Source organism: Macaca fascicularis, chromosome 6 (assembly GCF_037993035.2).
Source record: "Macaca fascicularis isolate 582-1 chromosome 6, T2T-MFA8v1.1".
NCBI classification, from domain to species: Eukaryota; Metazoa; Chordata; class Mammalia; order Primates; family Cercopithecidae; genus Macaca; species Macaca fascicularis.
In genome coordinates, this window is record NC_088380.1 from 144,536,265 (window position 1) to 144,549,930 (window position 13,666).

General features: G+C 45.0%; 1 long non-coding RNA gene across 1 annotated transcript; it reads right to left on the reverse strand.

Moving 5' to 3' along the window:
• Positions 1–1,072: 1,072 nt before the first annotated feature.
• Positions 1,073–8,491, reverse strand: LOC135971430 (uncharacterized). The gene is made up of 2 exons (XR_010587636.2): positions 7,731–8,491; positions 1,073–2,323 (listed from the first exon to the last, which is right to left on the reverse strand). It is a non-coding gene; the product is annotated as an uncharacterized lncRNA (long non-coding RNA).
• Between the last annotated feature and the right edge of the window lie 5,175 nt (positions 8,492–13,666).

Here is a 13,666-nt window from a genome sequence, read left to right on the forward strand (position 1 = left end):
GTTCAAGGCCAGCCTGACCAACATGGTGAAACTCTGTCTCTACTAGAAATGCAAAATTAGCTGGGCATAGTAGCACATGCCTGTAATCCCAGCTACTCAGGAGGCTGAGGCAGGAGAATCGCTTGAACCCAGGAGGCAGAGGTTGCAGTGAGCCGGGGTCGTGCCATTGCACCCCAGCCTGGGTGACAAGAGCAAAACTCCATCTCAAAAAAAAAAGATTTTCACTTTTGTTTTTCTCAAATGTGATTAACCTAATGTAAAGTACAGGAAATGTGATTTTTCTGATTTATTGTTCATGTTGATCATAATCTTCCCAAGAAAGAAAGATGGGGTAAATTATGTCTAAGAAACTGCCAAACTCCCTTCTTTTCTTCCCAAAACATTAAGCACCTATGTGATGGGTTGATAATAGTCTGAAGCTGGGAGATGGATATATGGAGTCACATTAAACTATTCTTTCTACCTTCATATAATTAAAATTTCCCACCAGCTGGGCACAGTGGCTCAAGCCTGGCCTGTAATCCCAACACTTTGGCCAGGAGAATCACTTGAGTGCAGCAATTGAAGACCAGCCTGGGCAACACAGTGAGACCCTGTCTCTAAAAAAAAAAAAAAAAAAAAAAAAAAATCCAATAAAAAATCACCCCCAAAAAAGTGCCAGGCACTGGGGTAGAACACAATGAGTAAAACAGTTTATATTCTTTTGAGGAGCATAATCCATTTTGTTTTCATGGTAACAGCTTACAAAGCACTTTCTCAAATGTATTAACTGATCATCCTGTAAGTACATATTATGATTCCACGTTGATGTGGAAGCCTCCTACTTTTTACTATGCCCTTTCTTCCTGGTCTTTCTTGTTTTCTGTGATAAATATAATCTAGGGAGGGTCAGATCCCTGTCATTTGGGGGTGGGAGGGGTAGAGCGAGACCAGGATAGAAAGAAGACCTTTATCCTGTGGGTGGAGGCCTGAATGGGGTTAGTTTCAGGAAATTTCAGACAATGTCATCAGAATCTTAAATGCCGTCGCCAACCTTTTAAACACGTAAAGTGAGCCTTTCACTTACAGATTCTTCCTTTGAATTCAGGGTGTTTTTTTTTATTTTTAGACAGTTAAACTGGGTCACAGAAAAAGAGCTCCTTTCCCAGAATTACACAGTAAAATAGCATAAAATGTTATTCCCTTTGACTCCCAGAATCTCATTCTGTGAAGTTCAACCATGAAAAGCAGGACTGATGCTTACAGCTAAATTTTGTTTCAAATCGGTTTGATCATATACTCTACAGAGCAACCCAGGCAGCCCGTTCACCTCTGCAATGCCGTCTCCCTCAGCTTTCAGAGCCCACAGAATCTGTTCTGCTTCAGTTCTCTCTTAGAAGCCTCTACTAACTTTCCCGCATGTGGTTGTAAAGTCTCATTCATATGTACAATGTCCACTTCTTCTTTGCAAGTCAGCCCTGAAAAACTTCAGAGAGTTTAACCATACTGAATATACCCTGTTGCTTCTTTGTTGTCTAATTCTCAAGTGTGTAAAAAGAAGCATGAGTTTATGGCCAAAAATTAGGCTGGTTGTCAAAGACAAGCACTTGTCTATTATCCCCACTTCATCCACAATTACTTCATCCTCCCAGCCTCAGTTTCCCTGTTTACACACAGCCTAGAATCTGGTGCTTTCTCCCTCCTTGCCAGGAAGTTGATACAGATCTTGTTGTAAGAGCAGGGCCAAAAAAAAAAAAGAAAGAAAAAGAAAAAGAAAAAAAGAAAAAAAGCAGGGATGAGGGTTCTCCAAGTTCTTTCAGAAACATGGTAAACAGTTGTTTGCTTGTCAAAGGACCTATATGTGCCACTACAGTGCAGACAACACAATTTCCCAGAATGGAGGTAAGCAAAATAGAAGACCATGGATAGAGGAAAGATGGCTGGAAGGAAGCCCTAGTTTTCCTCATGACCCCTCGAGCTTTGTAGGGGAGGTGTAGAGGCAGTCAGCCTGACTCACAGCTGCTGCTCCCCCGTCAAAGAGGGTTCAGAAATGAAGGGCTGCTGGATCCCAAGGTCCTAGGCTGACAAATGTAATGGGACGTATTCATCCGAGGACTGGCAGGCTTTCCTTTTGGCTCCGGCTCCTCAGGGTATAAGTCAGCTTCCCCTCACTCATGTTCTCATTGTTGAGAACCCTGGGAGCTGACAGAGGAATGGGGATAAGGGCCAGACTAGGAGATGCCCTTACAGCCCCAGGTGGAAGAACTGGCTCAAGATGCAGGACATCTGAGAAGAGGAAACAGATTTTCGTGGCTCCAAGCATTTCTGTAAGCACCACCTGTACCTGTCACGAGGAAAAAGCTCCTATTAGCGCTACAACTAGCCCTCCCCACTTCTCAGCCTCCAGAGAACGCCAAGTAATGAGAAGGGCAACCAATGAAACATGAGTTGAAAGCATTACCTCATCAGGGTGAACCCCCATTGGCTGCAATGACTCTGGACAAGGCTTGCTCGCTAGTAAATTAACCCTTGTCAGGAACATAGACCTCCATGTGGGACCCCTTCCCTCCCCCGACTGCTCCTTGTTTTCAAATTAGGAAAAGGGGTAGGTGGGGAACAATAGACCTTTCCCTAACATTTTTCTTAGGCATGGTAGCTATTCAGTGGTTATGAGGAAGTTTGTATCTCCTCTCCCCAAAATTGTTCAGTGCCTTTTGAACTAAAAATGGAGCCACTGCAACAGACTGATAAATATGAGTTAGGTAGGAAGAGGCAGAGTGAATTATCCATCGTTTTCTAAACCTACCATGGAATTGTCAGAGGGGCAAAGACCAAAAAGAATAATAAAAATTAAAACATCTTGGGAAAGATTGGCAATAAATTGATCTTGTTTTTTGCAACTTATTTTTTAAGGTTATCCTCATAGCTACACTATTTTTAATGCAAACTGCCAAAAGATATGCTGATTTATTTTAAAAAGGCAAATAGCAGACAAAAGTTTGAGTTTATTACTTGAATTGCTTCATGAATAAAGTGTTCAAAAAACCTGTCTTCCTGCTATCAAAATTCTGTATTTGACAGAACCAAGACAAAAGATTGTTTTAAAGTATGCTTCAAAAACTATGCAGCAGGCATGGTGGCTCACACCTGTAATCCCAACACTTTGAGAGGCCAAGACTGGAAGATGGCTTGAATTCAGGAGTTCGAGACCAGCCTGGGCAACATGGCAAAACTCTGTCTCTACAAAAAAAACAAAACAATTAGCTGTGTGTGGTGGCACACACCTGTAGTCCCAGCTATCTGGGAGGCTGAGGCAGGAGGATCACCTGAGGCCAGGAAATTGAGGCTGCAGTGAGCTGTGACTGCCCCACTACACTCCAACCTGGGTGACAGAGTGAGACCCTTTCTCAAAAAAAAAAAAAATTGCACTTAGTGACTAAAGTCAAGGGAGGGAAGACATCTAAGACTGACTTGTTTCCCTCAAGTAAAAGTTATTAGCTCTGAGCTAAGAGCTAATTTGCAAACAAGGCGTGAAGATAACTGTAGTTGTGAATATTGAGAGCTGAGTATTTGAGAAAGAGGTCCTATCTGCATACTATAGGCAGAGGCTTTCTGGGAACATTATATCTTTTATTCTAAATTGATTTAAACTTAAAATTGACCAAAATATTGTGGGGTGGTGGGGGTTGTGGTTTTTTTTAAAAGCTTAAAAGCACCTTTTTTTTTTGAAACGGAGTTTTGCTCTTGTTGCCCTGGGTGGAGTGCAATGACCCAACCTCAGCTCACTGCAACCGCCACCTCCTTGGGTTCAAGAGATTCTCCTGCCTCAGCCTCCCAAGTAGCTGGAATTACAGTTGCATACCACCACGTCCAGCTAATTTGTTGGATTTTTTAGTAGACATGGGGTTTCAACATGTTGGCCAGGTTGGTCTCAAACTCTTGACCTCAGGTTTTTTTTTTTTTTTTTTTTTTTGGAGTCTCGCTCTGTCGCCCAGGTTGGAGTGCAGTGGCGCAATCTCAGCTTACTGCAAGCTCTGCCTCCCAACTTCACGCCATTCTCCTGCCTCAGCCTCCTGAGTAGCTGGGACTACAGGTGCCCGCCACCGCGCCTGGCTAATATTTTTGTATTCTTAGTAGAGACGGGGTTTCACCATGTTAGCCAGGATGGTCTCTATCTCCTGACCTCGTGATCTGCCCGCCTCAACCTCCCAAAGTGCTGGGATTACAGGCGTGAGCCACCATGTGTGGCCTGTTTTGTTTTGTTTTTTCAGTGAAGTACAGTAAGTCCTCACTTAACATCAGTGATAGGTTCTTGGAAACTGTGACTTTAAGTGAAATGACGTATAACGAAACCAATTTTACCATAGGCTAATTGGTATAAACAAGAGTTGAGGCTGGGCACTTGGGCTCATGCCTGTAATCCCAACACTTTGGGAGGCTGAGGCTGGAAGATCACTTGAGCCCAGGAGTTCAAGACCAGCCTGGGCAACATAGTGAAACCCCAGCTCTTCAAAAAAATTAGCCAGCCTTGGTGGTGCACACCTATAGCACCAGCTACTTCAGAGGCTGAGGTGGGAAGATTGCTTGAGCCTGGGAGGTCAAGGCTACAGTGAGCCATGGTTGTGCTACTGCACTGAAGCCTGGGTGACAGAGGAAGAACCTGTCTAAAAAAAAATAAAAAAGAGGTAAGTTCCTGTGGCATATTTCTTGTCACAAAAATATCACCAAACTTCTAAATAAAAACACTTCCAATATAAAAAATTAAGACAGGCTGGGAATGGTGGCTCATGCCTGTAATCCCAGCACTTTGGGAGGCCAAGGCAAGTGGATCACTTGAGGTCAGGAGTTCGAGACCAGCCTGGCCAACATGGAGAAACCCAGTCTCTACTAAAAATACAAAAATTAGCCAGGTGTGGTGGTGCATGCCTGTAGTCCCAGCTACTCGGGAGGCTGAGGCAGGAGAATTGCTTGAACCCGGGAGGCAGAAGTTGCAGTGAGCTGAGATCACACTACTCCATTCCAGCCTGGGTGACTGAGCAAGACTCCATCTCAAAAAAAAAAAAAAGGAAGAAAAAGAAAAATTAAGATAAATGTGAGCTCTACCTACATTTAAGATAGATTCATCAAAACAAGTGAGATAATTATTACCCAATTATTTGAGTTCAAGGTCTTAAGTAACCAGAGCCTATCCTGGCAGCTCAGGGCACCAGGCAGGAAGCAGCTCTGGACAGGATGCCATCCTATTGCATGGTACATTCACACACACGCTGATACTCACGCAGACTGGGTCTATGAACCTAACAGGCATGTCTTTGAGATGTAGGTAGAGACTGAGCACCTGGGAAAAACCCACACAGACATGGGGAGAATGAGCAGACTCCACACAGACAATGGCCCTGGCTGGGAACCAACTTTTTTTCCCATCAACGGTAAAGGAAACAACATGAAAGGAAATGACATTCTGTGAGGACCCGCTGTAGATTTAGACAATGACTGATTCACTTTTGCTATAGTGAAAGTCACACACAAGGGGCGGGTGCAATGGCTCACGCCTGTAATCCCAGCACTTTGGGAGGCCGAGGCAGGTGGATCACAAGGTCAGGAATTTGAGACCAGCCTGACCAACATGGAGAAACCCCGTGTCTACTAAAAATACAAAAATTAGCCGGGCGTGGTGGTATGCGCCTGTAATCCCAACTACCCAGGAGGCTAAGGCAAGAGAATTGCTTGAACCTGGGAGGCGGAGGTTGCAGTGAGCCGAGATCATGTCACTGCACTCCAGCCTGGGCTATAGAGCGAGACACCATCTCAAAAAAATAAAAAAGAAAAAAAGAAAGTCAGGCCGGGCGCGGTGGCTCAAGCCTGTAATCCCAGCACTTTGGGAGGCCGAGACGGGCGGATCACAAGGTCAGGAGATCGAGACCATCCTGGCTAACACGGTGAAACCCCGTCTCTACTAAAAAAAAACAAAAAACTAGCCGGGCGAGGTGGCGGGCGTATGTAGTCCCAGCTACTCGGGAGGCTGAGGCAGGAGAATGGCGTGAACCCGGGAGGCGGAGCTTGCAATGAGCTGAGATCCGGCCACTGCACTCCAGTCTGGGTGACAAAGCAAGACTCTGTCTCAACAAAAAAAAGAAAAAAAGAAAAAAAGAAAGTCACACTTAAGACTCCTTTCACTTTGTGGTCAGGGCTGTTTTAAGCCCAGCCCAGACTGCAACCAGTAGATTCCAAACCTGTTGGAGGTGTGGTAAACTCTTCCAACTGGAATTCTGCAACAGAGTAATTCAATGACATTAAAACAGGACTGAAGACCAAAATCCTCTGGAAAGAACAGATTCTGACTTGAGGATAATCTTGGGATACCGTGCAGCATATAGACCATAAGAAAGAGACAAAGGGGCTGGGCACAGTGGCTCACGCCTGTAATCCCATCTCTTTGGGAGGCTGAGGCGGGTGGATCACCTGAGGTTGGGAGTTCAAGACCAGCCTGACCAACATGGAGAAACCCCATTTCTACTAAAAATACAAAATCAGCCAGGCATGGTGGCACATGCCTGTAATCCCAGCTACTCAGGAGGCTGAGGCAGGAGAATCGCTTGAACCTAGGAGGTGGAGGTTGTGATGAGCAGAGATCACACCATTACACTCCACCCCCCTGGGCAACAAGAGTGAAACTCTGTCTCAAAGAAGAACAAAAAGAAAGAAAAAGACAAAGGGACCCTGGAAAAGTGATTATTTAGTTTGGCGGTCGCATCCCAGGTGATCTCAGCTCTCAGGTTCAAGCGATTCTCCTGACTCAGCCTCCTGAGTAACTGGGGCTACAGGCGTGTGCCACCACACCCGGCTAATTTTTGTATTTTTAGTAGAGATGGGGTTTTACCATGTTGGTCAGGCTCGTCTCGAACTCCTGACCTCGTGATCCACCTACCTCAGCCTCCCAGAGTGCTGGGATTACAGGCGTGAGCCACTGCGCCCGGCTGCCCTAGTTACTTATTAATGAGATGTGTGCACCTATTACACACTGCTCAACTTCTTAAACCTTGGAATTAGATTGGACACCACCACCCTCGCTTTCTGTTCCATCTCAGTTTTTACAAGGTACTTGCCTTTTGTCACATCAAAACCCTGGCTTTTTGAAGATACAACATCAGGGCATAAAGGAATATAGCACAATCTAACATTGAATTGAAATACATTTGGTACTCAACATGTGTCACTGTGGTTCCCTCAAAATTTTGAAATATGCCATGGTTGTACTCACGTAAGTTCCTTGCCAAGTCTCAGGGTGCCTCGACACACAATTTGGGAAACAGGGACATGCACTGTTTCATTTCATCCTCATGACAGACCTGCATTGTGGGTAGTACACCAATTTTTTTTTTTTTTTTTTTTTTTTTGAGACAGAGTTTCATTCTTGTTGCCCAGGCTGGAGTGCAAGGGCACAATCTTAGCTCACTACAAACTCCGCCTCCCAGATTCAAGCGATTCTCCTGCCTCAGCCTCCCAAGTAGCTGGAATTACAGGCATGTGCCATCATGCCCGGCTAATTTTGTATTTTTAGTAGACATGGAGTTTCTCCATGTTGGTCAGGCTGGTCTTGAACTCCCGATCTCGGGTGATCTGCCCGCCTTGGCCTCCCAAAGTGCTGGGATTATAGGTGTGAGCCACCATGCCCGGCAAGTACTACACCAATTTTATAGATCTGGGAATTCAGGCTGAGACCAGTGAAATAACTGTCACAGTTCACATACCTAGTAAGAGCTGGCACTGGATGTAAACTCAGGTCTGCCTGACTCAGCACCCGCATGCTCCTTTTGGTAGCCATGCAACTTCTTACACCACTTTTTCAGGATATTAGACTCACAGAGTGTCAAAGCTGGAAGGGATCTCGGGGATGATCTAGTCCCAGCAATCTGGTTTGACAGAATTAAAAAAAAAAAAAAAAGATGCGTGAGAAGGGAAATTATTTGACCAAGACATGCAACTGTTTAAAGGCAGAGCTGAGCCTGGGCCTCCAGACTCCTGGTCTAGATCGCTTTCCCTTCTACCAGGCTGATTCCCTATTAAATGAGAATAAGAGGAGACAGAAAGTGTTCCCCCGAAGTTTCTGCTCCTTAGATGTTTTCGTGTTAGGGTTCATGTGGTTCTCAGAGGCAAATGATAGCTGTCCTCGAAGATCAGAGGCTGTCCTCGAAGATCAGAGGCTGTCCTCGAAGATCAGAGGCTGTCCTCAAAGATCAGAGGCTGTCCTCGGCACAACGGGTGACTCTGCTGTCCTCCCTGTAGCATCTTCCACTTGGAACCAGCTCTCTCCAAACCAACCACATTCCCACTACTGTTCTTGAGCATCTTGTCTCCATCAGGTAAAGCCCTTTCCCGTCCTGAGTCCTCTCTCCTTTTAACCTTTACCCACTAGTCCAAGGCAGGGTGTTTAAAACACCTAGGAGAGGTCAGGTGCGGTGGCTCATGCCTGTAATCCCAGCACTTTGGGAGGCCAAGGCGGGTGGATCACCTGAGGTCAGGAGTTTGAGACCAACCTGGCCAACAAGGCAAAACCCTGTCTCTACTAAAAATATAAAAATTAGCCAGGCATGGTGTCGGGCACCTGTAATCCCAGCTACTCGGGAGGCTGAGGCAGGAGAATCACTTGAACCGGGGAGGCAGAGGTTGCAGCAAGCCAAGGGTACATCACTGCACTCCAGGCTGGGCAACAGAGTGAAATTCTGTCTCAAAAAAAATAAATAAAATAAACACCTAGGAGAATGATAGCTATTCTTCTCATTGGTCTTCCTTGCGATACTGTTGCAATAAGGAATCATTTATGCAATAAGTATATCCACATTTTCAACATCACTGAGAACAAGCAAACTGTCAACACATTAGGCCATGCAAAGCTACATACGAAATTTCTTTTTTTTTTTTTTGAGACAGAGTTATGCTCTGTCACCCAGGCTGGAGTGCAGTGGCACAATCTTGGCTCACTGCAACCTCCACCTCCTGGGTTCAAGCAATTCTCGTGCCTCAGCTTCCTGAGTAGCTGGGATTATAGGCACACGCCACCTCGGCTTCCCAAAGTGCCAGGATTACAGGTGTGAGCCACCACGCCCAGATTCTACATCTGAAATTTCAAAAAGAATTTCATAGTTACAAGTTCTCATGAGAACAGTAGCCCCCAGAAAACACCTTCCTTGGTTCCAGGTTTACACTGAAGTTGTTTTGTTTTGTTTTGTTTTTTGTTTTTTTTGTTTTGTTTTGTTTTGTTTCATTTCACAACACAGATTCTAGGATACACTGAAGTATTAAGAAAAATCAGGCCGGGCTCAGTGGCTCATGCCTGTAATCTCAGCACTTTGGGAGGCTGAGGCAGGTGGATCACCAGAAGTCAGGCATTCAAGACCACCCTGGCCAACGTGGCGAAACCCCGTCTCTACTAAAAATACAAAAATTAGCCGGGCGTACTGGCCAGGGCCTGTAATCCCAGCTACTCGGGAGGCCGAGGCAGGAGAATCACTTGAACCCAGAAGGCGGGGAGGTTGCAGTGAGCCAAGATCGTGCCACTGCGCTTCAGCTTGGGCAGCAGAGCGAGTCTCCATCTCAAAAAAAAAAAAAAAAGAAAAGAAAAGAAAAATCAGCTTCAGGCTAGATGCAGTGGCTCACACCTGTAATCCCAGCACTTTGGGAGGCTGAGGTGGGAGGATCACTTGAACTCAGGAGCAACATTGTGAGAACTCATCTTTACTAAAAATAAAAAATAAAAAATTAGCCAGGTACAGTGGATCATGCCTGTAGTCCTAGCTACTCAGGAGGCTGAGGTGGGAGTATTGCTTGAGCCCAGGGGATGGAGGCTGCAGTAAACCTGATCACACCACTGCACTCCAGCCTGGAGTGCAGAACAAGACCCTGTCCCCTCAACCAAGGAAAAAAAAAATCAACACGTAAGAAAGGAGACATAGGATAGCAGATTTTCCCATCCTACCACTCACTTGGCAGCAATAAAAGAACTAGAGAAAATAGAAAATAGAAAATGTCTTCCTTTTCTTTCTGGTGGTGATATGTGTTCAGAACGGGAAGCTCTTGATTCAATTTTTTTTGTCAGTGCAAACATAAAACTATTTCCTGGCCAAGAATTAATCCTTCCCCTTTTGCTACTCTAGAATATATTCTGCTACTCTAGAATACATCTTACACGATTCTTAAAGAGGCCTACATTGAAACCAAGAGCTGAAAGCACTTATTCAACAGTGGATGGCAGGCTGGGCATGGTGGCTCACACCTGTAATCCCAGCGCTTTGGGAGGCTAAGGTGGGCAGATCACTTGAGGCCAGGAATTCAAGACCAGCCTGGCCAACATGGTAAAACCCTGTATCTACTAAAAATACAAAAATTAGCCAGGCATGGTGGCAGGCACCTATAGTCCCAGCTACTTGGGAGACTGAGGCATGAGAATCACTTAAGCCCTGGAGGCGGAGGTTGCAGTGAGCCGAGATAGCACCATGATGTCAGGATCTGGAAGATGGAGAGGAGGAGGAGGAGGTGGAGGAGCAGAATATTCAAATAATGCTTACTGAACATGTGCTATATGTCAGGCCAGGCACTGTGTTGAGGGCTTTCCATTTGTTATTTATTTTATTTGAATTTATGTTAAAAATAATTTATGTAACAATATATGCACAGAAAACAGAATGTGTGTTTATGTATACATGTGTGTATATATATATATAGAGAGAGAGGAAGTTACAAATAGTTATACAGCAAACATTCATATTTCAAAACAAACTCAGATCACAAAACAAAACATTGCCAGCACCTCAGAAGCTCCTGCCCCATTACAGTCCACACCTCCTTTTTAGAGGTTAACTGTATCCTGACTTTTAAATCACTTTTTCATTTTTCTTTATAATTTCACTATTGATATAAACACTCTATGGCTGAAACAGGAGACACCTTCCCTCCAGGGCCCTCCAGCCTCCGTTTCAGGCTCCCTGCTGCTGTCAGGGCTGCTGCTCACACTTCCCTGCGACCTTCCTGGCAGATCCTCTGCTTTCTGGATCCCTTGCTCAATTACTTCTTGAGAAACAGGGCATGGAAAGTAAAAAGAAAAAGAAGTCAAAACTGCATCTCTGAAATGTCTTTATTGTATCCTCACATTGATTGATAGTTTGGCTCAGAATAGAACTCTAGGTTAGAAATCACTTTCCATGGGAATTTTGAAGGCATTTCTCTATTGCCTTTTAGCTTCCAAAGGTGCTTGTGAGAATTCTGATGTCATTCTTATTCCTGTCCGTTTGTGCATGCTCTGTTTATCCCCTCTGGAGGTTTTCAGGATCGGTTCTTTCTTCCTGGTTCTGGAGCTTCGGAGTGATGGCGGCTGTGCTGCACTACCCATCCCCCTTTGGGAACACGGGACTTATTCCCCCAGCTTCTGTAAAGGCTGCTGTAACCCGCAGCTGGCAACCCTCTTTAGAGAATGCCTTGGCTGGAGAAAACTTCCAGAGCCAGCAGCATCCAGCTACCAGCAGCATGCAGACATGAAGGCCCAGCTCCCTCACCTCAACTGGCAATAACTCTGAGGGGTCCTCCTTGCTCTAGAGCTCCCCCTGGGAGGCGGGCTGCGATCCCCCACTGGGCCTGCATCACAGCCCAACTTTTTCCTCTGCTCAGACCTGTTCCCATCCCCTTTCTTACACACGTGATTGTCCCAAGGGCACTTTCTTATAAATGTCCTGCCTGCTGCTCTCCAGCTTGAGTCTGCCTCCCGGAGAATCCAACCTGCAACTTACAACGTGCCTTGCTGGGGTCTTGTTTGTGTGCATCATGTGGGCAACCACTAGGCTTCGTACTATTGCTAACGTTTACCTCCACTGTGAGTGTGGTGGCATTATGTCCATTTCATTAGATATAGAAACTGAGGCTATCAAAGAGAATAACTGGCATAACAAGGTCACACAGTAAGTAGCTGAAATAGGATTTGAAACAAGTTCTCTCTTACTACAAAACAAGTACAGTGTTCATTTCTGGAGTGGCAATGGGAGTTCTGACCACACACCGAGTCCCAGGCTTCCCGAGGAAGGGAAGAAGAGCAGGCAGCAGAATAAGTAAAAACACAAGTAAAACCTGTTCAAGGCCACAGCACGAACACAGTTCTCCACATTCTCTCAGTGCAAGCCACTTTGTTCCCAGCAGAGGAAACGGCTGCTGCTGCAATGGATGTTTTCCCTTCAGATACCATGGCATCCACTGAAATGCAAGCTGAGTTTACTACATGAGAAGTTCAGAAAAACATTGGGACAGGAGCAACTGGGTAAGAAAAGAAAGAAAGAATGAACGAAAGAAAGAAAGAGAGAGAGAGAAAGAAAGAAAGAAAGAAAGAAAGAAAGAAAGAAAGAAAGAAAGAAAGAAAGAAAGAAAGAAAGAAAGAAAGAAGGGAGGGAGGGAGGGAGGGAGGGAGGGAGAGAAGGAAGGAAGGAAGGAAAAAGAGAAAAAAGAGAGAAAAGAGAAAAGGAAAGGAAAGAAAAAAGAAAAGAAAAGAAAAGGATACTCACCGGGCGTGGTGGCTCAGGCCTGTAATCCTAGCACTTTAAGAGGCCGAGGAGGGTGGATCATCTGAGGTCAGGAGACAGAGACCAGCCTGGCCAACATAGTGAAACGCTGTCTCTATAAAATACAAAAATTAGCTGGGCATAGTGGCGTGCACCTATAATCCCAGCTACTTGTGAGGCTGAAGCAGGAGAATCACTTGAACCTGGGAGGCGGCAGTTGCAGTGAGCGAAGACAGGCCATTGCACTACAGCCTGGGTGACAAGAGCAAAACTCTGTCTCAAAAAGAAAAAGAAAAGAAAGAAAGAAAAGAAAAAGATAAAATACAGAAGCAGAGGTTCTGTCTAGAGCTTTTATCTTCTGACAAATATTTGATATGTAATTTTATTGTCAGCAAAGCTCATGGGATATTGGAAAGATTCCTTCTCTGTGGGTCTCCAATTTTCCTTTATAAAAATAAAAATGTTAGATAAATCCTATGGGCTTTAAAAACATCACAAATAATGACATATTGCATTGAACCTCTATTCCCAAGTCACAGACCTTTTTTTTTTTTTTTTTTTTTTTTGAGACAAGGTCTTGCTCTGTCACCCAGGCTGGAGTGCAGTGGCATGATCTAGGTTGCTCACTGCAACCTCTGCCTCCTGGGTTCAAACGATTCTCATGTCTCAGCCTCCCAAGGAGCAGGAATTACAGGCATGCACCACCACACCCAGCTAATTTTTGTATTTTTAGTAGAGACGGGGTTTCACCGTGTTGACCAGGCTGGTTTCAAACTGCTGACCTCAAGTGATCTACCTGCCTTGGCCTCCCAAAATGCGAGGATTACAGTCATAAGCCACCACACCTGACCCAAAAACTTCTTATATGAGCAATTTAGAAGGGAGTAAAGACATCGCTTCTCGACCTTTTGGCTAAGGTCAAGTGTAGAAGGGAGCAAAGATCACCTGGTGACCATCTAGCAGGCTATCCCGTGGCAAAACTCCTTATCTGGGGAATTTAGAGGTAATCAAACTTCCCTAGTACCTAAAGTCAACATCTGATTCTAGGTCTCTTCCAACATGTATAAGTAATTAAAATTTCTATACATTTCTGGAACGCCATGCTGAAACTAATTTGACAACCCTAAGCTCCCACCTTAAGGTCCATA